We start from the raw sequence: 24,602 nt of genomic DNA, 5'->3' as shown, positions 1-24,602 counted from the left end.
AGTGACCTGAACATATAGTAAGAAAAGTTTCTTAACAATTGTTCCTTCTGCCCAAGTTTTAGGTGTGCAGTGCTGGATTTAGAAGCATCTGAATGCTGTGGATATTTCCTAAAAGACCTGAGGTGGTAAGTCCCAGTTATGATTAGGACTTTTATCTTTTGTAACTACTCTATGTCACATGTGCATCCCATATTCTTCTGAAGCCAGGCTCCACATATGAACCATTCGTGGTATTTTTATTTTAATTTGTTTACTATGCTTATGTTACTTTGCTCTGTTTTGAAATTCCCATCACTTTATATAGAAATCCTAGCTGACCTTGAGATTATTTCTTTAATGCAGGAGGTAAGTAATAATCATCAATATTGCTTACAATATTATTGCAAGCATCTGAATTTTGATCACGTGACTATGGGGATGTTGCAAAGGTCGTGTGAAAAATGGTCATAACTCACTTTTTTCAGCACTGTTGTAACTTTGAACGGTCACTAAATGAACGGTTTTAAGTCGAGGATTACCTGTATTGTGAAATAAATGGCAATAACCAATCCATAGACTTGGATTTTTTAAATCTATTCTGAATATCTGGGATAAGTATGAACTTTGCCCTGCACAAACCAAACAAATGGAAGTTAAATCTACCACATAATGTATGTGGAACAGTCCTTGTTTAGATATCCAGAATCTCCATTTCATCCCTGTTACTGGGTTTACATCCTTCAGAAACATGCTCAGCTCTGATGGGTTATTTTTATTCTATCCATGCATGCAGGTTATTTCCCCCCACAGACCTTTTCCCTACAACTCTTCAAACCTTGAGATTCTCCCACACCACCTCTTCCTCAGAGACAGGCAACACCCTTTTGGTTGTGTAAGTGCCAATATTCATAAGTTCATCGGAGTTATACAAACAAAGGAATATCTTCTCGGCCTGATGCTCTGTTTTGTAGCAGCTTGATAAAATATTTAAAACGGTCGTTGAGATGGGTTAATGAGATTCTGCACAAAGACTCTCTTTCAACGTGGGGAAGGATTGAATGATCTTAAGGTCCTTTCCTACCTTGTGACATCTTTTGTGAAAAGTAAATGTTGCATTTGATTAGCATTAGAGAAAGACACTCATGCTGTTGTGAATGAGAGTGTTAAAAAAAAACAGATAATTAACCGTATATAGAGGCTGTTGCTGAAGTCACTCTATACGATGAACAATTTTCCCCTCTTCAACTTCTTAATCCAGCTGGCACATTTTTAACAAGGATTCTTTATTAGAAAACTGATTTTTCTTTAGAGTCTTTGGTACTATGGATTATTTGCCTATGGTACCAGTTATATATATTTCTCTGACCTATTGTCTGCAATATGAATGGTTGTTCCACATATAAAAGAAATAGTCTATTTCTTTATTTAATATTTGCCAACTACATCAAAACTGTTTCATACTCTGCTTTATTGAATCTTAGTGATAAAGGATGTTTATGCTTGTATTTGGCTCTGGTGCTGATCATGTTGCTTCTGTACTTTATATCTGCATCATAATAGTACTGCTATATTGTGATCAGTTTCCCTGGCTGTATTCCAGCAAATAAAAGCATTGCTGAATGATTCTTTGTGCCTTGTCTGAACTGAAACTTAATGTCTGTCTGTAAACTCACTTCGTGCCATCATAACTTGATTGAATCCCATTTTCACTTAGAAGCAATTTTGGGTCTGTTAATGGTTTTTGATGAGTGACCGGATTTTCTTTACTGTTGTCAGTTGACTCTGCTTTATGGAGATAACCACCTATGGAGATGTTATTTTTTCAAAAATACTTTGAATGCTTTTATGGCTCCTTATTTGTACACCCAGATTTACTAGGAAGTTAAAGCTCTCACAAGAAGTTACTTAATATATAAATGTATAGCTGAAAGCATATAAAGTCTAATTTTAATCTAATGGCATGCAATGTCTGAATTCCTTTTCCCCTGAGAAGTCATCTAAGGAACGTATCTTTATGAGAATGATTCAAGATGTGTTGGCTTTGCCCCATTTTGCTTCCTTTAATGTTCCTGGCTTCTCATCAGAGACTTGTCAGAGCAATGTCATCTGTTCAGAGTCTTAGTATCTGATGGTCAAAACAAACGCAGGAACAACTATCCAAGGCTTTGAATTATGAGTTAAGGATGAAGAATTTCTGTCAGATATTGTAGATGCCCAAATGTGTCAGAAAGTAAGTGCCTGGAGACCAGTTTTTTTTTTTAATTCCCTGATAGATCTTTGAACATTCTCAAACAACTTGATATGATCTTTAGACTACATTTGCATTTTTAAGTAGCCCAATAGCTTTGCCCATTTTTAATTTTTTTCACATATAAAAGTGATGTATATTAAGTTTTCAAGTGTGAGCCTCTTTCGATTATAGAAAATGTGAAAATTATATAGAAAAGTTAATTACTTCTTTGTGAAACTCTTTTTAGTGAAGTGTTTTACACTTATCATTACAAGTCACTGTAATATCCTTCATCTCTTTATTTTTATCTTGCAATTTTATCTTCCCTTCTATGTATGTATGTATGTATGTATGTATGTATGCATGTATGTATGTATGCATGCATGAATGCATGCATGCAAAGAGTGGCATAGTGGCCTATAAAATGTCGCCTCCCACTCGGAAGGTTGAGAATTCAACCCAGTTGCAGCAGAGGTTTCTCTCTCCTAGGGCACAAAGAAAAAGTACCTGCTGTGAACTGCACATGGAGTCAGGAAGGGCATCTGGCCAGTAAATGCTAGCTCCATCCATTTGCCCTGACTTTACCCCAAATTAAGGGATTACAGGGTCGTAAAAAGGGAGGGGTTTTTTATGTATGAATGTATGAGAGTTCAGTTTAGTGTAAAAGTTAAGACATCAGGCTAGATGTTGTTGCTAGGCAACACTGTGTCCGTCGTTCTTTCTCTGTCCTACGAAGAAGGAAATGGCAGGCCACTTCTGAAAAACCTTGCCAAGAAAACTGCAAGAACTTGTCCAAAAAAGTCAAAAACTGACTTGAAGGGGGGGGTGCATGCACACGTACACACATGCACACACAAAACAGCCCAACCATGGTAATTGGGGCCAATGAAAATCATCTGGCGAGAACTAGTTGCCTATTCCTAATCTAAATTAAGACAGACAGAAGCCTTTTTTCTAGCATCTCATTTTGCAAAACATGAGGGGTGAATTACTATGAGCTGACTGCTGTGCTTTGGTTCTAACTGCTGATGATTTCTCCATCAGTTTTTACCCCATGCCTTTCAGGCTCACCAGTAATTGCAGGCAAGCTATTAGTAGAAACAATTTAACAAACGATTTTGCACTTTAATAAATACCTTGCAAAGCAAATGCTATGATGATCTGCTATGGCGAGGAAGGATACTGTCTCATGTCACATATAACCTTACTGGATGATGGTAACTTTTCTTTTTCTAAAAGTTGAAATATGTCAGCAAAAGATATTTTGCACTGAAATCTCTGGACCAAACAGTATAAAATAATCGAAATGAATAAATGACTGTGAATATTGGGCAAAACTGTCCATTCTTTATTAATAATAATGAATTAATAATTCATGCTTACTTAGGCATGAATTATTATTTCTTATTTAGGCTATTTAGTCTAAAATATGATTTTTGCCAACAGGAGGTGCTTTCCAAACAAAATAGTCATGAAGCACTTCCTAGTTTGATGGTTTCAGAATTAGGGTTGTTTGAGGTACTAATGAACACAGAAAGAGGGCATCCAAAATATCCTTTGGATTTCCTTTGGAAGTTCTGTATACTTTGTCATTGATGGAATAGACCAGTGATGGCGAACTGTTTAGACACCAAGTGCCCAAATTGCACATACCTGCATGCCCAAAGATGTATGCACGTGTGTGCGAATGCATGCATGCACCGACATGCTCGTGCATGCGCCAACATGAACACGAAGCTGAGCTGACATGCGTGCATGCGTAGCAGAAACCTGAAGATCAGCTGGCTGGCGGGAGGCAGGGCATCCCAACACCCGCAGTGCGGCAAGAGGTAAGATCTTTTTCTTTTGTGAGCTTCTGTTTCGTCGTTTTCAGGGATACAGAAGCTCACGAAAGAAATGCCACAGAGATCTGACCTAGGGGGATGGCACACATGCCAGCAGAGAGGGCTCTGGGTGCCACCTCTGGCACACGTGCCATAGGTTCGCCATCACGGGAATAGACAGTTTTGGATAGGACTTATCCTGTCCTGTAAAATCATTGTAACTCATAAACCATGTTTAGAGTATAATTTAGCACAAATGATAGTAACATTCATGCTTCCAGAAAAATGCAGACCATGAAAGGGAAAGACCATCAACCAAATCTCAACTCTGCTATACAGATTTCGCTTTAAATTAGATTGTCCCAACCCGGTGCTCCAGAAATTGGGGTTACTAGAGGCCAGGCTGGCTAGGAATATAGGAACTTGGCAGTCCTAACATACCCGGAGGGTGTCCTGTTTGTGAAAACCTGTCTTTATGCTTCCAGAATAACAGGAAGAATAATAGAGTGTATCGAAGCTGCCTATACCAGCCTGCCATTTTTCAGATGTATTGGGGTAGAAACTTCCTGAATTTCTATCCAGAAGACTCGGGAGATCCTAAGAACAAAGACTGGCAGAACAGTTTTAAGCACCTGGGATATAAAGAAAGAAAAATCAGGGAATGCAGCTGATTTATTGCTCACAGCTATTTTCTGTCCTTCTTACCTAATGAAATCAAGGATAGACTGTTATACTTAAGGGCTGTGTTATGAAACTAACAAGTTAGGAACATGAGAGGACTATAAACTGAGTAGTGGCAAAGTCTTCACTAGCCCAACCCAACTTTCAAAAATAAAAATGATTGTGAAGCTGGTTTGCAGGTAGGTATTTTTTCTCCACCATTCTTGTTTTCAACGGAGGGACGGGTTAACAGAAGCATTAGCAGAGAGTTAACTATCTGCAAGATGATGGGTGTGGCATTGCATCAAGGTCCTGCCCAAGGCCATAATTGTTATGCTGCATCCACATCAGGTAGATTTTAACACCTTTTCTTGCCCCAATCCCTCAGCAGATATCCCTGGGGAATAATATTGCTCAACCCTAAGTTGTGGTAACACGATTTACTTCAGATTTGGCAGACCAACTTATCTCCTCTTGAAAAATTGAACTACAACTCTTATCTCTCTAGTGCATTTTCTTCCAGTTTTCCTGTCATGAAAAATACCAGAATAACTTGAGTAATAGGCTGCTTGTCTTTTATTTTTATTTTTTTTAAAAAAGCCGTTTAGGCATATGCTGAGGAAAAGTGTTTGCCTAAATGTTTATATTAGTTACTATTTACTATAGGTTCATATATTTAAATAGCTTTAGCTAGGTTTATTTTTTTTTATTTTAAAGGCTTCTCATATGCTTTTATTTATTCACAAAAATGCTGTTGGTTATTCCCTATCTAATGGGGTAATTAATGTTTTTCATTGATTAATAGTATTTCCATTCTACTTCTTTTACTTTACAGTTTCTTTGAGCTATTTTTTGAAAAAGAGTTTTTTCTAGCATTGAAATTACATATTAAAAGAGTGTTATGAGCCAAAAAACTTGGCACCCCTCCTCCCCCAATATTCGATAATGGAAAATTCCCTAATTTTGCCCTTCTCGGTGGCAAAGTGGCTATTGCTGAAAATAAATTCTTGATTTTTTTATTACCTTTCCAAAATTAATTTCTTGAATTGAAGAGTTGGCCTTTAAATGGCATCCAAGAGAATTTCCTACAATGTGTGTTTGGGAGCAAGACAAAAATGAGCAAGCAAAATAATTTTTAAAAAAATAATGTACATTAAATTAAAATGAATTAAACAGGTAATGTTATTTGTTAATTTAAGAAATGTATATGGCTACCCAATCTTAATGTGACTCCGGACAGCATATAATGTTACTCGGTAAAGAGTCAAATGTAATATGATTATTTTTCATGTGCTTAATTTTTTTCCCTTTTATCTCCTTAAAAGTTGAATTGATGAGGACTTTCTGCAGTTGCACTCAAGGGGGGTGCTATCAGCAGTGGGTTGCTACCGGTTTGAGCCGGATCGGGCGAACTGTAGCAGCGGCGGGAGGCTCTGCCCACACACCTGGACATCTCTGCGCATTCGCAGAAGCTTCTGCGCATGCACAGAAGTGTCATGCATGTGCGTGAGCATGCCCGCACCGACTAGCAAACTGGTAGCGACGGGATTTGAATCTCACTACTGGGTGCTATGCAGGCCTAGTGCCTCTGGTTATGCAACTTCGAATTAGAATCATGAAATGTAATAATTGGAAAGAATGTTGGAGATCATCTAGTCTACGCCCATTTCTTAATAATTTGCTAATAATCTTAACACCCAAAGGTGTTTTTGCAAAAGGCAACTGGACTTTGTTTTTTTCTCTTTGATTTCTTTGATTCTGGAAAATTGAAGAAGCTTCTTGGATGAGAAGTGAAACATTTTCAAAGAAAAAAACCCAAGAAAGTCCAGTTGCCTTTTGAAAAAAGCACCTTTGGGCCAACCTTGACCTGGATGATTAAGAATATCCATAGACAAATCTTAGGAGGAAGAAATTCAAGCCCCTTTCTGTGCATGCTTAAAAGCAAATGTGTTCTTTCCACTAGTACAAGGGGTCCCCAAACTCCGGTCATGTTAGGAACCGGCTGGAGTTGAGCAGCAGAAAAGTGAACAAAAGTGAAATCATATCCCCATCCTCCTGATCTGTGGAAAAAATATCTTCCCTGGTACCAAAAAGGTTTGGGGCCACTGCATTAGTAAAATTCCATAGTGTTTATCTTTCCCATCATTATTCATTGCTCTGCCATATTTCACAATTGTTATAACATTTCAGATATGCAAAACATAAACTAAACAACCTCTTCCCCATACTAAACTTTTTGCCAATTTAGCTTTCTAAAAATTCCAGTCTGAATAAATGAAGTCTTATATTTACCATTCAGTCCAATTAACTTGACTGCAACAAAAAGGAAATTGTATTTGCTACCCTTATGCTGAACATATTTATTAAAGAGCTGAGGTGGCACAGTGGTTAGAGTGCAATCCTGCAGGCTACTTCAGCTGACTGCTAGCTTCAGTTCAGCAGTTCAAATCTCACCAGGCTCAAGGTTCACTTAGCCTCCCATCCTTCCAAGGTGGGTAAAATGAGGACCCTGATTGTTGGGGGCAATATGCTGACTCTATAAACCACTTAGAGAGGGCTGTAAAAGCATTATGAAGCGGTATATAAGTCTAAATGTAACCTCAGAATGATGATAAACTATATTTTTGGAAATATAGTTTATTTCCAAAAAGTTTTTTGAAACTCATATTCTGTAATAAATTAATTTCCTTATCCTTACATTCATCTCATATAATCTCCCAAATCTTCTCTTGGATCAAAGTACATGATGTAAGTTTTTGAGGTCAGAGGCTATGCTCTTCTTGTTGAAGCACTATTCACACTATGTATATGAATGTATATTTAGGCATGCAGAGTCTGATTTCCAGATTAATCTGGGATGGTTTAAACCAAGCATTTAATGCTAGTTCATCCCAGAAGAAAAATAAAAGAAAGAACAACTCTGGAATCAGGAAGAACTTGACTTGTCGTATCTAATAACAACAACACAATTCTGCTGAGCTGTACTTTTTATCCTTCATCAATTGTTAGACAAATGTAAAGAGGCTCCTTGCTACCTTAGGTGAAATCTGTCTTCTCCAATTAGGCTGTTTCCCATGCCATCTTCTTTCCATTCTTTTGCTTGTTCATTCATATCTACATTCAAATGTAGATATGTACATTTCTGTAGATTTATGCTACATAAACACAAGATGTACAAGTTTTTTAAAATAGCATTCTAAATTGTGTTCTGTACTTCATCACAAAAAGATGCTCAGCTTTTTTCCTCCTCCCCACAAGAGTCACTAGAAGAAAAAAGCACAGGACCATAGTATACATATATTCACCGTAAAGAAACAAGATAATCTGATTTCATGGTTTATTTCAAAACAAGAACTGTACCTATGTATCTTTGACATAAAAATCCATTCCCAATCTTTTCCTGTGTTTCCTTTAATTCAATGCAACTGTATAATTAGAAAAATAAAATGATTCTGTTACATAGTATTGGGAAACGCCCAGCCAGGCAGGGATGAGGACTCAAGCAGGGAGATTAGCCATGAATCATTGCACAGCTGCAAGAGATCCATCCTTAAGCTCCATGGAACCTTATCTATCTGTTTCCAAGAGAAGGCAAGTAGTCTGAGAAGATACCTGTATTGTAGGCATAATACAATAGAGTAGTTAGCTTGAACTCTACATGTGTGGGTCTGGTTGTTTGTGCCTGACACATAATTAAGAATAAGAAATCCTTGATGGTTCAGTATATATTGTCTAACAACTGGCCATTAAAACTAGTTTTTAACTATTTGTGTTGTGGCCCGCCAGCAGTCAGCGGAGCTAGTGGCAGACTCGGACAATGAGGAGGATCTAGCTTGCGGGGTGCTTAGATCTGGCCCATGGGGTCACCCTGGAAAGACTGAAGGAGTAGCCCATGGTGCCTCTGCCAGTGAAAACGGAGCTCAGGAGGGCCGTACGCAGCCCTCCTGAGCTCCGTTCTTTCTGGCAGAGGGTTGCAGGAGCTGAAAATGGAGCTTGGGAGTCCATTTTCTCTGGCAGAGCGCTCGGCCACCCACAGGCGCCCCTGACATGAGTGATGGTAAACTGGCCATGCCCACCCTGACCACACCCACTCCAGCTCCCTGAGGTCAAACACAACCCTGATGTGGCCCTCAATGAAATCGAGTTTGACACCCCTGCTCTAAAATGAGAACATCTTTTATATGGTGAGAAAATGGTTTTATATGAGTTTAGATCACAAACATATCTCTTTCCATCCGTCCATACACACCCACAGAGCTCCTGTAATCAGAAATACTGTTTTTTCTATTGACTCTTGGAACAATGCAGATGTTAATGGAGATTATGTATCTTCTCTCTACCAAGACAAAGGAATAATTACTCTCCCCTACCCCCATGATTTGTGTCTGGAACAAACACGGTGACTTAGTTTATACATAAGCTATGTCAAGATGTGATTTGTTTGGTTTTATCAACATATGATGTTAACACAGCCAACTATAGTTTATTCATTTAATCATATTAAGCAAACTATGGCTTAGCATGCTATATAAACCCAGCCACTACTTCCTTCTGTTGAATCTCAGAAAGCTTGAAACATTGGCTCATGGTGAGAAGAGAATGTCATGAACTACAGGTGGCTTTTATTGCTAGGTCAGCAATTGGACTGATGATTTCAGTAGCAATGTTTTAGAGGACAACAGGATTTTAGCAAATGGCAAGATGCTTAGACTTTATTTTGTTCTGAGACATTGTAAAAAGTCTTGGATTACATTTCTAACAGGTGTTAAGGAACAGTGATAGTCCTTGACTTACAACCAAAGTTGGGACCAGAATTTCCGTTGCTAAGCAAAGTGCTTGAGTGACTCGCACTCAATGTTATGACCGTTTTTTGACATAGTTGTTAAGCAAATTACTGGAATTGTTAAGTGAATCATGTGGTTGTTAAGCAAATCCAGCTTCCCCCATTGACTTTGCTTGTCAGAAGCTGAGAAGATTGCGAATATTGATCACATGACCACAGAATGCTACAACCATAGAAATACATGCCAGTTGTCAATTGTGATAAGTCTGCTACAATGATCGTAAGTGTGAGGACTGATTATAAGTTGCTTTTTTCAATGCCATTATATCTTAGAGAATATTGTTTCCTTTAATAGCAACATTGTCTTATTTGTGTACTATTTGCTTGGTTGTTTTATTATAAAATCCATCTAATGGTGGTTAAATTTGAATTACCCATGGTGGCAGGGATGGGTTCTACTTACCTTTACTATCGGTTCACAATGGAGCGTGCACACTCTTCTGCGCATGCACAGAAGCATTCTGATGACGTCGGGGTCTGTGGGTGGAGCCTCCTGCTGGTTTTACTACCGGTTCTATAGAACCAGTGCGAATTGGGGGCAACCCACCACTGCATGGTGGTTAGAATTGTTGACCTGATATAGTGATTTAAGTAAGCCATATTTAAATAATTGCTTGGCATCTATAAAGCCAACTTATTTGAAACATGGTAGAGAAAGACAAGGATAGAACAGTTGGTGTCATCCTTTATTAGTTATTCATTGTACATTGCAGCTATTGTTGGACTAGATAACAGATGATATCCAATATCTGAAGATAATGTAAACTTTGTCTAGCTACTTGGCTTAAATTAATGGTAGCCAGGAGTTGCTTGTGCATAGCACTTTTTAAATTCATGAATGAAGGATGTTTCTTAGTATTCAAAACATGAAAAAGCTAACAAAGTTGATCATAGATTGCTGTTTCTAAATAAATAAGTGCTAAAGTAATTGTACAATGGTTATTTAAGCATTATAAAAAAGTACAAGCTTCACTCAAACATACACCAAAAAGTTACCACCTACCCATATATGTATGGCCGTGAAAGTTGGACCATAAGGAAGGCTGAGCACCAAAGAATTGAGGCCTTTGAACTGTGGTGCTGGAGAAGACTCCTGCGAGTCCCTTGGACAGCAAGGCGATCAAACCTGTCAGTCATAGAGAAGATCAACCCTCACTGCTCTTTAGAAGGCCAGATCCTGAAGATGAAACTCAAATACTTTTGCCACCTAATGAGAAGGAAGGTCTCAGTGGAGAAGAGCCTAATGCTGGGAAAGATTGAGGGCAAAAGAAGAAGGGGATGACAGAGATGAGGTGGCTGGATGGAGTCAGTAGGCATGAGTTTAAATGGATTCCAGAGGATGGTAAAGGACAGGAAGGCCTGGAGGAATGTTGTCCCTGGGGTCACGATGGATCAGACACGACTTCGCAACTAACAACAACAAACCCATATATACATGTAATCTATATGTAAAGGTATAGTCTTAAACTTAATTATGATTATATGCTATTAAGTCAATATTGATTTTCTCCAGAAGGAACCCTAACCTGGTTTTTCTGGACTTCCAGTGGTGCATCCATTGCTGCAATACTTGAGTTCATCTACCTTGCTCTTGGTCAGCCTCTTCTTTTTGTTCCTAAGGTGGAGACAAAGTGATTAGCCCAAGGTCACCCAGCTGGTTTAATTCCTAAGGCAGAACTAGAACTCACTGTCTCCTGGTTTCTAGCCTAATTCTTACAGTTGCCCCTGAGAATAGGCAAAATGCTTTTCTGTCGCCATTCACCTTTCAGATTCCCCTGGTACATCAATCTGCTTTCTATTTTGAGATAAGAAACATGCACATACATTTTGATTTTATGGTGCTTTTTCTTTTTTTTTTAATTTTTGCCTATTTATATCTGTCTAGAGAAAATTGGGAGGAGTTGGTATTATAAATTTATAGGCAATGTTTCGGTTTGTAAACTCAACTAAAATAAAGCTCAGTGCTCTATGCCAGGGGTTTCCAACCATGACAACTTTAAGACATGCCAGCAAAGCTGGTTGGGGAATTCTGGGAATTGAAGTCCACAAGTCCGAAAATTGCCAAGGTTGGAGACCCCTGCTCTATGCTCTTCATGCAGGAGTGGAAGTGAGGCGCCAAAGAAAAGCAGGGCCTAGCAACAAGGCTGATTGCCTCCCCTGATGTACTGCATCTGGTGAACATGAACTGCAACAGCTGCTGTAGCTTCAGGATTCCTTTTCCTGGGGCTTAGGTGTCATTTCAGTGCTCAACTCAATTACTCAGGCCTAGGATAAAAACACAGATTATAGAAGCTGCCTTGGCTAGAAAACTTAAAACATAGTTTTTAACACTAGCCTTGTCCACCAATACACTGCTACTTGTATTTATGATACTAATACACTGCTATCACCTATTTTGATTCTTCAATGTAGGTCTTGTTGAAAAATAAAAATAAAAATCAGAGGTTCCCAGATTCTGAACCAGAAAATTTACTTTCTGTTGGACCTTTTAACCCTGGATATTTCTATGGGAGGTTCTGCATATAAGCTGCACTCATATATATATATATATATATTATGAATCTAAAATTTCCAGAAAACTATTCACATTCTGATACCTTTGGTCTAACCATGAACTGGACAGATCCCTTGGCATGCAGGTTTCTTTGGAACAGAATATCTTTAATTGCCAAAGTGCTAGTCGTTACCTTTGGAGCCCTTTTTTGACCTAATAGTGGGATATATTGAACAATGATTGTCAGAAATGAATTTGCCTGCCTTGTTCGGTCATCTGGAAAGTGTCTGCAAGAAATACACCCACAACAGTTTAGGCAGCAGATTTTTTTCAGTCTTAGTCCCCAACACCTTGGAACACACTTCCTCCAGTTGTGGCGCAGCTCTGTTAGACTTCCACAAGCAACTGCTGTAAAAACTGTGTTGTTTTAACATCCCTGTGACTCTAGGTGACTCTGTCTTAGCAGGGATGGCAAACTCGATTTCATTGAGGGCCACATTAGGGTTGTGCTTGACTTCGGGGTGGGGGGATGGAGTAGGTGTGGCCAGCTTGCTGTCACACGTGTCGGGGTGCCTATGGTGGCCCGAGTACTCTGCCAGAGAAAACGAGCTCCTGAGCTCCATTTTCGGCTGTGACGGCCTCCTGCAACCCTCTGCCAGTGAAAACGGAGCTCTGTTTTCACTGGCAGAGGCACCGTGGGCCAGTCCTTCGCTGTTTCCTGGGTGGCCCCGTTGGCCAGATCTAAGCACCCCAGGCCTTGAATTTGTCACCCCTGACCTATAGCAACGATTAACTTGGAAATTTGTATTGTTGTTTTTTTCTAATTTTGCTTTTTATTGCTGGGCATTGTTCTGGATTGTAAAGCCTCTTAATAAAATAAGTGAATAAATACATTTTGGGAAACTGACCCTTGATTATTGGGGATGGTAGAAAATGTTGCATAGCACACTAGAAGGTACTAGATAGGTTAGAAATGTTTTAGTAATCACAATAGACTAATAACTAGAGACACTTTGGCAGAAAATTCTTATGGTTTAGAAAATTATTCCTTGGATAGGTGCCAGTTGTTGACAAGGCAACTTTGGATAGCATTGAAAAATTAATTTACTGCTTTTGGGAATAGGTAATAAAATTACTCTGGCTTGAAAAAGCTGAGGTAAGAAGCAGTTTTTTATTTGAGAAATGTAACACAAAGAAGAATATCTACAACTCTAGCTTTAATATAAACAAAATATAATTAGGTAAATATTGATTTGTTATTTATCAAAACATAGTGTAATATTTCCAAAAAGGCAAGGAAGGTAAATGTGTATTCTGTATCCTAAAGGGCTGCTTTTGAGATTTTCATAGATATATATAAAAAAGATGACTCTGGATTCTGAAGTTATTAAAAAAAACATTGTATATAGAAAGGCAGGTCCATTTTGCAGAGGGCAATGGTGTTTATGTTCAGGTCTTGCATTCTTCATGTTGGTTAGTTTTCAGATTTAGAATTGCATTTTAGGCTAAGCCAGGATAAGATATTCTTTGCAAATTTTTCTGTGACTGCTGCTGCAGGGGGAAAAAAAGCAGCGTACTGCAGTTTTATTAATCTTATTTTACAACAGCTTTGGTGCTAGATTCATTGTTCTTGGAAGCTTTCCCAAAACTCATGTAAATTGTTGAGGAACCTCTATTATGTGGGAATGAGTTTACTGTTGTAAGAAGTCCTGTATAAGTTGTTGCTGGATTCCTGTATTGCTTTAAGCCATACTACAATCAGTTTGCCCACGAAATAACGTTACGTCTGAACCAGGCCATTGTATGGTAGTTTTGAGTAAACTATAGTATAGTGTCCTGGTTCAGACATAATTTTAATTCATTTACAAACCAATGTTTAAAACAAAGAAGAGCTTAATGTGATGTCCGAAGCTTAGCATTCTGTATGACAATCAGGTCACAAGAAACACTTTCCTAAATTGGGTCCATCTAATACTGTGATGGCGAACCTATGGCACGCGTGCCACAGGTGGCACACATGCCTGCCACAGGTGGCACGCATGTGCGCCAGAGCTGAACTCACATGCCCACTAATATGGTTATATTAGTGGGCATGTGAGTTCAGCTCTGGCGCGCATGTGTGCACCGGCCAGCTGATTTTCTACCCTTCTGAACCCACCAGAAGTAGGGAAGCAGGCTGTTTCCTGCCTCCAGAGGGCCTCGGGGTGGTGGTGGGGAAGGCCTGTTTTTTGTTGTCCCCAGGCTCCAGAGTCTTTCTAGGAGTCCGGGGAGGGCAAAAACGGCCTCCCTCCGGAGACTCTCCGGAGGCCAGAAACAGCCCATTTGCCTACTTCTGGAAGACTCTGGAGCCTGGTGTGAGAGAGAAATGGGCCTACTGGGCCATCACATGCCAGGAGCGGGGTGTGTGTGTGTGTCACACACACATGTGCGGGGGCAGGGCGCATAGAATTATGGGTGTGGGCACACACACGTGCAAACCCCTCCCATCCCCGCTCCTGGCATGCGATGGCAAAAAGGTTAGCCAACACTAATCTATCTCAGAGTGCTCAACTATGGGGGCTTTGCACATTGTTTTCCACTAACAGCTGTTGTTCAAAAATAAGTTGCCTTGGGCATTTCTGATTAGATGTTGACAACTGGAGTTATTTTCCCAAAACACTAAATTCCTGATAAGAGAGAAAAACAAACTTCCTTTGCACAACCTTTTATCTCGGGGAAACTAGAACAATGTTTTTCTCCTTGGGTTAAGGGAGTACGCTTGTGAATGCTTGGTTTTCATCTTCTCTTTGTCTCAGGCCACATTTTATAGATCAGTACTTGGCTTTGATCAATTTGCTTGATTCTGCAGTTCTGCAATATGTAGCTTTCTTCTTAATTGTAAATTGCTTATGCCAAAACAGTGTTTAGAAATCTGGAACTGAATGGTATGGAATTTCCTATTGGTAATAGACCTAAAGATTTTGCTTCCAGATAAATGGCTACGCTTCAGTGCCCTCAATCACGGAATAATGCTCATTTCTGAAGCTAAACCTAAAGCGATTTTCTTCAGTGTAGGCACCCACACAAATGTTGAAAGACAACATCAGCTATACTGGCTCAGGCTGATGGAGTTTTACTTCAGCACATCTGTAGTGCCAGATTGAGGAAGATACTCATATGTTTTGGTACAGATTCACAATTCTTCCACAGAAATAATATTCTGATTTCAGTATAAAAGTTGAACTTACATTTGCATACATTTGGTTATTCACCAGCCCTCTACAGAGTTCTAAAGCTCAGGTGATTGAAGAATGTTCCTGCTTATTAATTCCTAGTAGGTGATTAATTTGTGAAAACGAATGGGAATAGCTTCCTATTACATATAAAGTCAAATGGGAAAGAGAATTTTGACAGGAGTTGCACTTTCCACATGGCATGAAATAGAAGGAAGGGTAGATGAATGCTGGATTAATGTCAAACCTTTTGATATAGGGAGCCAGAATATTAGAAGTTTACGCTGTTAATTATTTTGAAGTTCTTTAGAATTTGCACAATATAATTGTTGTGGAAGGGTTAAATTAATTAAATGTACTAATAGTTATTTTTATTTATTTAAATAATTAACAGGAGCACATTTCTTAAGCAATTTATGTTTTATCTATTTTGTTGTAATTAACTTTAAGTTTGTTTTAATTTATGTGGTGGCCAGAAGTAGAAAATGACTTGATGGCACATAATAAGTCAATAAAGCAGTGTCTTAACCAAATTAATGAGCAGCTAACTAAATGCATACATAATTTCAGTATAAAGTTCATAATACCATACATAAAAAAAGCTAAAGTTCTTCACAACTCTATCTGTAGCTAGAACAAAATAATGCATACTGAGTTTCCCCCCCAACATCCTGGCTCCACAACCTAAGGAAAAAGTCAAATCTTCAACGTTGGAAGCAGGGGAGGGGCTACTTACCTTTACTACCAGTTCAGAACGGATTGCTCGTGCACTCAGTTTGCTAACGCGCACATGCGCAGATCACCTATAATGACATCTGGGGTGGTGGGTGGAGCCTCCCGCCAGTTTTACTACTGGTTCTTGTGAACCGGTCTGAACCGGGGGCAATCCACCACTGATTGGAAGATCTGACATGACACTGTTAAGATGTGTACTACAATCTTATTCTTATTCTTCTAGAGGACTTCCCCCTATATTGTGTTGCTGGATCTCCTTGCAATAATGGTAATCTCTTTTGCTTCATGATACTTTTACAAAAAGGAGATGAACTGGAGCCACCAATTTGGCTATAACAAGATGGATTTAAGGAAATGTAAGCTTTCTGTCTCTTGAACAGCAAGCATTCTTCTTTGACAATAAAGTTCAGGTTGACTGATGATAGATTAGCACAGAGACATTTCCAGTTCCAAATTGAACTTGAAGAGGTCTGCTGCACACTGTTCTATACTATCAGTGTTCCCAAGCTATCCAGTTGTTTTTAAAATAATAATTACGATGATTTGTGGATTTGATTTGGCAACCGGCAGCATTTCTGTATACATCTTTTAGAACACTGTAACTTAACTTGATTACATGAGGCATCTTTGGACCAAGCACTCCAAAGGAGTTTATGAAAATGATCTATTTAACTCATATTGTCAATGAAACTGGCTTAAGACATGAACTATAATCTGAGAGCTTCTGCATGCAAACTATATGCTCTATCAGTGACTTACAGCCTTTCCTCTTACTTTGGACATGCTGCCCCATATGTTTAAAGTCCATAAATGGATGTTAGTTTAGAAGTCTTCAGAATTTTTTGCAAAGATATGGCAGAAAGAAGCTGGGTTCACATTTCGTAGAAAAACACTCTTCAAATATTGTTTTATTTAGCATAACATGGTAATTCAGTCAGTTACTTTACTGCAATCTTAGATCAATATAAGAAATGTGCCCAAGAGTGATCTCTAAGCATATATAAATCTGCCTTAAGAAACTGGTAAATACAATTTGAGACAAAATTAAAATAAATGTATAAATTGTGGTTTGCAAACCACAGTGCCTGAATTTGTACAGCATGATTTGTATTTGCAAAATGAGTAAGTTCCAGCCACAATTTTCCTGCTTCTTGCTTTTTTTCCATAGAGTTTCTAATATACACTTTATTTTTACTAGAACAGCACAGTTATTTCCTTGCATTAAAAAATGCTCAGTTGTATAAAATTAAAACTATTCTCTTAAAATATAGGTCAGTGATGGTAAATTATTTTGGACTCGGCATGTCAAAAATTTGGAAAACACCTTACTTGATTTTGCTAGTTTGTCACACACACAAAAGAGAAACAATTTTTTACATATTCATTTTTTTTAAAAAAATTCCAGTCCAATCATGTGTGATCTCCAGGATATGTCGCAATCCACTTACCTTCAGGCGATGTTCCCTTTCTGTTGACAGGCCCCTGTGGCATACCTGAGGCAGGTTTGGGTCACATGAGGCCCTTGTTCTTGAAATAGCTTTGGAGAAGGCTCTTCTACGGCCTCTGCACCCTCTGAGCACTCCTCAATCTTGTGTGACTTTCAGGGATTCTGGAGACTGCTTGAGAGCACAGTCCTTTCATATGACTTTTGAAGGTCCAGGGGTCATGCGAGAACACCCCCCACATTCTCATATGATCTCCACAGCCTTTGCAAATCATGTGAGAATGGGGGGGGGTCTTTTGTGAATAGTAGTTAGGTATTGATTTAAGTGATTAATGACACCCAAAATATTGTGGTGTGTCATCTTTGACACTTGTGTCATAGGTTCACCATCACTGGTGTAGATGGTGAAATTATATTTCATAGAAAGCAATCAAATTAGTGTATTAAACTTACAAGATACAGATTACTATGGGAAGTACACTCTATGATCATACTGTCTTAATGTGATTATTTTACTCACACATTCCTGGGGATGAGATTTAGCCACAGAGAAGAAAGCCATGTCATTCTGGCAATATTTGTTTTTTAGAAATGAAGATCAGAAGCTACTTAGCAACCTGGTTTCTCTTACGAATGTGGAAAATAATGAATCTTCCATTCAGTTTATTTTTGGTTTTCTGCATATGTGGAAAGACTGTTACATAAACCTGTTCCCAAAATGATGATTAGAAGGATCGTCCAAGTTTTATTTAGTTAGTTAGTTGACAGATACAAGGAAACTCAAAACAGGTGTTTCCAGCATTTGGCGATTTGTCCTTTAATATTTGGCATGGACTATTAAGAGCATACCAATTATTAAGGTAAGGGATTATGGTAGGGACTACAGTTTCCATTTCCTAAAGCAGGATAGACTGGTTCCAAAACATCTGCCTTTAGGTATTGCCTTCTACTTTTTTTTAATTTTTTTCAAGATTTTGGCATGGATGAAAAGGTGCTTGTACATTTGTCAACCTTACAACCAGTGCAGCAGTAATCCTGACATAAATTGGCAATACTAAGGGAAGGAATCAGCAAGATGGGCCAAGCCCCAAAACCATCCCAGGATCTAAGTCAGATCTCATCAGATCAGAGCTTGTTCTACTCAGGTCCTTCCACTCAGCTAATTTCACCTATGCTTCTTGATTAATTTCGATATAAGTGTTTTATATCCGTAAAACGAGTCAGTCTTTGATTCCTGATGACTGCTTGGACAAGTCCCTGCAATTTTCTTGGCAAGATTTCAGAGTTGGTTTGCCATTGCCTCATTTCTAGAGCTAAGAGACAGTGACTGGCTCACAATCATCCAGCTGGCTTTGGGCCTAACACAGGACTAGAACTCACATTTTCACTATTTCTAGTCTGGTGCCTTAACTGCTGTAATCAACTGTCTTTCACTGAATGTAATACTATACTGAAATCTATCTTGCAGTTTTTTTAAAAAAATCTTGTTCTTTGGAATTTTATTATATAGTACGTGCAGTGGTAAGGATGTGCAAAATATGATTTATTCTCCTCCTACATGATGTTATCTGGGCACTCTGAGGGTAGTTTTCTGGAAATTGATCCCCTGAACATATTTTGTAAATATGGTGCAGTGGTGATGGGTTTGACAACTAATTAGTTTCAAACTTCTTAGGTGACACAGTGTTCGGCTTCCCATTTCTGTCTATTGCTGTGCAACCTCCTTGCTTTCTCTGTTTCTTGATCTGAAAAAGGTCCATGGGAGGAATTCCCTCAAAATGTTTTCCGTTTCAAAAGAGTTAAAATGTGACAAGCGGAGAGACATTCATGCATGGCCTATGCTGGGCCTTTCCCACCTCATGGCCAAATGCTGACTCTCCACACACTGCTTGAATTTTGGTTCCCATTAATCTTAGCATTGGCTGATAGAGCTACCTGTCGAAGGAATTCAGCAGGAATAGAGCCAAAATCTTTTAACCTTCAGAGATGAGAGTGTCTTCTCAGCAGGAGGCAAAAGCTTGCTACCTTCCCCACTGGCTTCCCCACTGAGTTTCTATGAAAGTCAGTAGAGAATATTGCAAATGGCAACCACATGATCACAAGGCACTTGATAACTGGTTGTAAGTGCAAACAGTTGCCAAGAACCCAGATCGCAATCATGTCACGGGTCACAGCAGGGGTACTGCTGCAAAATTTTGAAATGTCCAGGAGTGCTTTATAAAATAGTGCTTTATAAAATGTCCAGTATTGCTTCATCCTTTCCAGAGTTGTTTTCATTCCAGACTTCCATTAAATAAACAGTTGTAAGTCAAAGGCTCCCTGTATAAGAAATGTTATAGCATCTTGCCAATTTTCACTTTATAGAATTTTTGGGGCAGAGAGAAGGACTCACAATAATTGAAGGTATATTTAATTAAGTTGATCAAATAGTAGTTGCTGCTGCCCTCTCTGATAATAGCTTTTTTCCCAAGCTGACACTAGACCTTTTCTTTCAAAATTATCTTTCTTTCCTCCTTCTTTTTAAAGTCATATCTGGGAGTTCATATTAGGATTTTACCAGGTCAGGCTTGTGGATAGTCAGATAATTACTTAGTGGAATATTAGAAGCATGGAATTCAACTAAGCTATTAAAATCAGAATTGTTTCTTCTGAAAAAGGTGCTTAGTACGGAGGATTGCCCGAAGCAGTCACTGAATCCTTTTGGAAATTAACAGTTTAAAAATGTGATTTTTCTGAACAACAAATTATTCATTAATCAGTGATCATGTGCATTCAAGTGGATATAAATGCCACTTTGTACAGAAACTACAATGTCTGATTAATGATGGTTGCTGAGAAAAATTGTTAAATAAAAAACAAGTTGTCTGCTTTTTATCTGTGCTTGTACTGTCCTTCCGCCAACATTTTTTTATCAAACAGGTTCTTTTTAGTAATGGATAACTAATTGAGGTTCATATATGATCAGAGCCATAATTTGTTAATAGTGATAATTATATAATAAGAAAGGCAGGGAAAAGGAAGTTGAACAGTTGGCCCAAGTGGGTCTATTATAAACATTATTTTACTGGGTTCATGTTACCAGTCATCCCAAGTGTATAATTTACCAGATTAATCTACAATCAATTAGAAATAAATTTTATACATTTCAGTGACAGTAATTGCTGAAGAAATGGACGTAGATTAACAGCATTAAGAGGCAGTATGTAGAAATGTATTCCGTTAAGTACAAAGAGGGATTTACTAGTTACCTCACTTTTCTTTTAAGGATGTTAGATTGACATACAAGACATGTTCAAAATAACAATCCTGTGAGTAGAAATATCCATAAGGGAGTAAAAACAAACCTGTCAGGATGGCTGCCACTATGCAACCAAAACCCTATCCTTTGTTTAAGTGTGCACATAAAAAGGAAGCAATGCATAGTTGGAGTTACAGTCTTGACTTTTTTTACCATGCATTTGCTTGTGAAGTAGGTTAGAGTGAGGGAAAATATTTGATCCAAGTGTTTGCCCCATTAAGTAGATCAGACCAGGAAATCAACTCTACAGAAAGGATAAAACTATTTTGGTTAAGACTGGTTATAATAACAGAATCTTGCAAGGCTGGTTGTCTAGTGCCTGCCACTTCTTTCGCCTTATAATTCAGTGAATTAGGGAAGTATCTGTCAGAACCACTTCCGAATGTTACCAGGACACTCTTGTTGCCTTGGCAGTGGAGTTTGCATAATTCCATTAAGGTCATTTTCCTTACTCTCTACAGCGATGGACCAAAATCAGATCTTTTTGATACTCTGCAAGCAAGTCAGTTCCACCACTAAGTGCAAGACTGATTGTGCTGTACCTTCTCTCTTCCTCTCATAGGCCAGTGAATCAGGGATGTGTCCAACTGAGCTTCTTCAATGTTATCACATGGTTCTGGACTTTTAAAAAAATCCTTTAGCTTCTTTTCCCTTGGCAATATTTCCTGCATATCTCTGTCCTTACTCCCTACACCAAGTCATCAATAAAGTTCACAATCAGGTGGGAGTTAGGTCCTGGGTCTTCCTTGTCTTGGTCTGATGCCTTAATTGCTACACCAGATTGCCTCTCTGGTACAAGAATGAGAGTCAGTGATAGATTGGGGGAAGAGAAAGCAGATGAAATGGAATGTTATTCTTTCTCTTTTGCTCTGAGTCTCCATCCCAATATTGCATCATGCTACATCCCATATCAGCAAGAGCGGTATGTGGTATACATAATTTGCTTCACAGTTTCTAATCTGATTTGTGCACTTCTCTCCCCTTATCCTAGAATGCTTAGAGAGAAAAGTGTCCATTAGATCAAGCAAGTGAAACAGGGTAGAAATTTCAGTATTTGATCAAAGAATATCTAGTTTCAATCTGTTCTACAAAGTGTGTAGTTGTTTGATATAGCAAAATTAGAAAAGAAAGCCCAGAGGAATTATATCAATCAGGAAAGAACAGTGGTTCTCAACCAACGGTCCATGGACCTCTGGGGAGTGGGCACAATGTTGTCACAGAGGGTCTGCAAAAGCTTAAAGAAACATTGCAATTTGAATCTTAAATCTTAGTGGTCCGTGGCCACAAAAGATATTTAAAGGGGATCCATGATGAAGAAAAGGTTGAGAGCCACCACTTAGATTGTGTGAAGAATACTCTGCAAATGAAACTGAGAGGAAAAGCAACAGAAGATGAGAATGACAATAGCAGCAAAATACAGAATAGAATTAATCACAGCTTACGTTATAGCCCAATAAAAAATAAAATTGATGGTAAAGTATAAATAATAACTCTGTAAGAGAGAGATAAATTGCAAAAACAAGTTTTAATTGTACAAATAAACAATACCAAGTATACTTCGATTCTATTAAAATAGACAGTATATTTAACGATGGGGGGAAATAAGTGAAAAGGTAAGTGTACAATTTCAGCATGCAAATCAGTATTGGCGGCATAAGAGGTCTTTCTTTCACATACAGGTTAGCTAGAATTGGTCTGGTTTCCTATTAATTGAAGAAAGCTGGAGAATGCCTGGGCTTTCCATTTTTGCCTTGGGGGGCCCTTTTCAGATTATTGTACTCCTGGGAATTGTGAACTCTGTAGGCTTGTCACAATAGAATGGCCTGATCTTGCCAATTTTCTTCCTCTGTAACTGGTCACCTGGGTAGTTTGTGTTCTCCTTTCTGTGTTTGTAGTAAGTGCTTTGTAGCTTGCAGGATGTTCTCGGCATATCTCAAAAGAGATTGGCTGCTGCTTCATGGAAACAGATCTGGGTGGGTAGAGAAGAGCTGTGGGTGGGTGGGGGGAGAAAGTGCTGATCGATCCATTGGCTTCCGCTGCTTCACAGGTGTGCATACGTTACGGTGCTGCTGTAATTAGGCCTGGCCAGTGTGTACAAAAAGCGAAAATCGTAAATACAATGTCTTTATTCTGCTTCTGTTCTTTTTTTTTTCCCTACTCCAGGAAGGAAACTAGGTCATTTTGAAAAGTGAACAGAGTGGCGATCCACATAGAGTTTCTGAACTGTGCCATGTGCTAATTAATGAATTGTTGCACTGAAGTTGAGGGGGAAAAAAACTGGCCAGTTGCTTTTCCCTCAAGGGTTTAGGTATTTAATGGATCAGCATGTCCGCCTGTTCCCAATTGCTGCTCAAAGCAACTGTTGCATTGATTTCTATGCAGCTATAAGCCTATCTCTGAGCAATGCTGCTGGTGCTTCGTTTTGTGGTTAAACAAAGAGGTGTCTACTTGATGGCAATTGCTGATTTGCTAAAAGTAAAAGCTGCATGTCTTGGTTGAGAAGCCACATCCTTTCTTGCTGATTCCCCCAGTCTAGAAAAAAATACCTTCATAAATAAACACTATGTCCTTCTTTTGTACCAATTGGTGAATCCCACTTAGAAGAGAGTAAAATCTTTTCATCATAGAAATAACAGAATAACCGAGTTAGAAGGGACCTTGGAGGTCTTCTAGTCCAATCCCTGTTCAGGCAGGAAACCCTACCATTTCAGACCAATAGTTGTCCAATCTTTTTAAAAAAACCTCCAGGGTTGGAGCATCCACAACTTCTGAAGGCAAGTGGTTCCAGTGATTAATTGTTCTAACTTTCAGGAAATTTCTTCTTAATTCTAGGTTGCTTGGTTAGTTGTCTCCTTGATTAGTTTCCATCCATTGTTTATTGTCTTGCCTTCTGGTGCTTTCGAGAATAAATTGACCCCCTCTTCTTTGGGGCATCCCCTTAGATATTGGAGCATTATTATTATTATTAAAATATTAACTCAAAGCATCCATAACTTGATAGAATTGAAGTGTCAGACAAAAGAATTGTTGGATTGTGAGCATGATCACGAAGACCTAAAAAATAATAATCCCAAAACAGTTTCTGTCCATGGACACACTTATCTGTTTTTGCCAATCCAAAATGAAAAATGGTTTTAGAGTGTTTGTCTTTTGTATGGGAATCCTCATGCTGTGTTGAGGAGTGAAACTGAAATGAATGCTGTAAATATTCTGGTCATCATCATCATCATTAAAAGATTGTAATAAATACTGTATGAGTGTTGAAAATGAGGAAATAGTTATAAATAAGGCAACTGGATAAATGTTAAAATATAGGTATGGCTTGCTTAATTGATTTAATATATGATTTGTTAACATGTGAGTGAAGCTTTTATCTGTGCCTGAAGATTGGAAGAATGTTATTAATGTTCCTCTACACAAAGATAGCAAGAATGCATACAGAAACTAAAGGGGGATGACTTTGTTAGTTGGGTTTGAGAAACTGGCAAAATTCTGATTGAAAAATTACAAGATGTGAGATTGAGCCAAATTTGGGAAGTGTGGCTTTATTGATTGTAGGGGAAGCATAGATCATGTTTATATTCTTTAGCAGATAACTGAAAAATGTGTTAATGTGAGAAAGCTTATTTCATATTTTTGGTTTTCAGAAAACATATGAAACAAATATCCTTGAATTATGGAATATTTTGCATGTATATGGAGTTGAAATTGCTTATTGAAAATGAAAAAAATGGTATATGATGGAAGTAAAGTGTACTGTGTTATTATAAATGGACTGTTTAGTGGATGTTTCAGCTTTGAGCAAGAAGTAAAGCAAGAATGGGTGATACCTCCTTGGTTGTATTTCTAGATTAATGTGTAAAGAATGGTTGTGGTAACATTAG

At 38.4% G+C, this 24,602-nt stretch overlaps 1 protein-coding gene across 3 annotated transcripts in view; it reads left to right on the top strand.

The window, feature by feature from the left end:
• The window catches only part of PPP1R16B (protein phosphatase 1 regulatory subunit 16B), a 106,114-nt gene that overhangs the window by 7,238 nt on the left and 74,274 nt on the right, over positions 1–24,602 (top strand). The window contains exon 2 of one of the 3 annotated variants that reach the window (XM_034413937.2): positions 57–125. The exons of 1 other annotated variant lie outside the window; for it this stretch is intronic. The gene's annotated coding sequence lies outside the window, so the exon portion shown is untranslated. The remainder of the gene's footprint in view (positions 1–56; positions 126–24,602) is intronic. One more of the 3 variants, XM_087889180.1, reaches the window with a different exon arrangement.

Source organism: Pantherophis guttatus, chromosome 3, assembly GCF_059756535.1.
Source record: "Pantherophis guttatus breed Tessera chromosome 3, ASM5975653v1, whole genome shotgun sequence".
Classification (NCBI taxonomy): domain Eukaryota; kingdom Metazoa; phylum Chordata; class Lepidosauria; order Squamata; family Colubridae; genus Pantherophis; species Pantherophis guttatus.
This window is presented reverse-complemented; position numbering and strand designations above follow the sequence as displayed.